We start from the raw sequence: 2,885 nt of genomic DNA, 5'->3' as shown, positions 1-2,885 counted from the left end.
TGACACTTTTCTAAGGGGTTTACTTGCCACTGTTACTTTCTCCTTATCCTTTTCTGGTTGTCCCCTTACATTTCTCCCACAACCTGGTGGAAAGTGTCGGACTACTGTCACACTCTTCCTAGAACGAATATATCTCCTTGCAATTTCTTCCCTCGTCCATTCTCTAGGGTGCTCTCCAGGTTGTTCCGAAAGGAAATCTTGTTCAATTTTGGGTGTATTGGAGCTACTCTCACTTTCAAAATTCTAGCTACTCTCAATGCTCCCCTTATTATGAACCCATTCTGATAAGTTCTTAGGAATTCTATTATCAGGAATTCGAGACGGACCACCTTCCGAATCACCTGTATCAAGGTGCCATTTGCTTATAGCCGTAGAATCTAGAGATCCCTCGCTATCACTATGAGAGGTATCGGGACTACCACTTCTTCTAGACATGGTGTGTATGTCACCAGTGTACCTCAAAACCTATATGCAATCAAATAGTAATTATTTAATTATTTATGCATCTCAAAAGCAGGCAGATTTCTATATATAGATGCATACATTCTATTCAATCTAACCTAACATAACTTATCTTAACTTAATTGGACTTGGGGCCACGCAGTGTCAATGTGGATTTCTTAAAACAACCTTAAAATAAAAAATTTTAAAATCCAAAGCTTTAAAATCAAAATATCTTATCTTTAAACCATGCTCTGATACCAATCTAAATTGTCACGACCCGGAACTCCCCATCGGGCCCATGACAACCGCTGTGAGGCCTCGACAGACATTCTTCACCCTGAATGCCGATTGAAACCCTGCAAGGCTTAGCATCAACTTTCGCATCTCTCCGGTGAGCAAAAAAAATAATATTTTATCATTCTTATTTGAAAATGACTTATGATTTTTTTGAAATGTGAGATTTAATAACTATTACTCACCGGAGAGATGCGAAAGTTGATGCTAAGCCTTGCGGGGTTTCAATTGGCATTCGGGGTGAAGAATGTCTGTCGAGGCCTCACGGCGGTTGTCATGGGCCCGATGGGGAGTTCCGGGTCATGACAATAATGTTATAGAATCAATTAATTTGAAATTATTATTTTATAATCTATGATTCAATAAAGTTTACAAAAAAGTAAAAAATAAGCAAAAGAAAACATAATTAAACTTTTAATTATTATAAATGTCACGACCCGAAACTCCTATTGAGCCTGTAACAACTACCGCGACGTCCCAATCAACATTTATTACCCGGAATGTCAACCGGAACCCCGCAAGGCTTTAATGTTAGCTTCTCATTTCCCTTGTGAGTAACCGTTGCCAAATATCACGTTCTAAGAGATTTTAAGCTATTTCCAACTTAAAACAAATAAAATAATAATTTTCATCTCACAGGAGTATTTTGGTCATTTTTCCCAAAAATTTTGAAATCGGCTAAAAATGTAATTTACAAGTACAAAACACATAGTTCATAATCAAAATGCGTTTAAAAGTCTAAAATCTTCATTTAAAACAAAATTATGATTATTTGGATATAATAAGAAAATAAAAAAAATATTAAGCAAAATATTCTATTTTCTTATAAAACAATATTTTTAAAACGCTACGTAAATAATTTTTACAGAGTAAAAGCAAAATAAATTCATACATACTGTAATACAGATAACCAAAGTATAAAATTTAATTTACAGTGACACATGGGCCCACGAATGACTAAAAGTATCAAAAGAAATAAACTTATAGTTTTTGGATGTGGTAAGTCCAACTGTAGTCCTCGCCGATATTAGTTATCTACAATCTATTCTGAACCTGAAATGGGTAGAAAGGAAGGTGGTGAGATTATAAAATCTCAGTGAGTAAACAAATACCATCTAAAATATCTAAAGTCGAGTAAATTGAGACAGATAAAATAAATCATCATACTTTAATTTATCATCTTTCAACTCATTTCAACCAAATAAAATTCAATTCATTTAAATCGAGCAATCAACATGGCTTATAAATTTCTTAAAACTTGGCTCATGCCAAAAATTATTCTCATACTCAGTTATCAAGGATACCTTGGCCGAGGGCTATCCTAAACCGAATCCGCCAAGGCTATTAAAAAGTTATATAATCATAAATCATGTTTTTATTTAGAAAATATAGCCGTTTCTTGGCATTGGCCAAGTTCCCCCTCACGTGGTGGTTTGGCGTGAAGTGAACTCTAAAAGTTATACCTCGGGAGTTACCCTACTAGCCTCTCCAACCGAGGTAAAATATGTCAAGATTCTGTGCCCCTCTAATAGGCTAGTCCATAGAACCCAGCCCATTGCAGTAAGCAATACCCACCATACAATAAAATTTTGACAACATGACAGGGTTAATTTAATACTACCTAGCCTGCAAATGTAAAATAAAACAATTCATACAGTTCACAAAAACCACAACCCAACCAGTCATGCCAACACATTAACATAAGCCATTTATTCAAATCATAAATTTACAACATATCAGTGGTCTCCAATTACTCTATTTTTCAAAATTATTATTCAATTTCAAGACAATTTATAAAATCATTTCGTTTAAACACATTTTGTTTATAAAACATAAAGATTTACCATTTAAACTCATTTTCTATAAAATCATAAAATCGGATAAAAACTACTTTAGATAATTAAGACGATAGTAAGGTTACTCACTATTTCAGGAGTCGAATTTCTATAGTACTTCGACTATCGATCCTCGGGTAAAATTCCTTACCCTTGTCGGAGGACTCACCACCTTGACACAGTACAAAATTGAGAAACTTATTACATTGGTACTAAATCGAAATTAAACTAATTTAGACTAATGCATGATATGGAATGTAAAATGTCCAATTAATGGCTTAAATGTGATATTCGACCTAAGTCACACTATAC

Source organism: Theobroma cacao, chromosome 7, assembly GCF_000208745.1.
Source record: "Theobroma cacao cultivar B97-61/B2 chromosome 7, Criollo_cocoa_genome_V2, whole genome shotgun sequence".
NCBI lineage: Eukaryota > Viridiplantae > Streptophyta > Magnoliopsida > Malvales > Malvaceae > Theobroma > Theobroma cacao.
Note: the sequence above shows the minus strand (reverse complement) of the source record.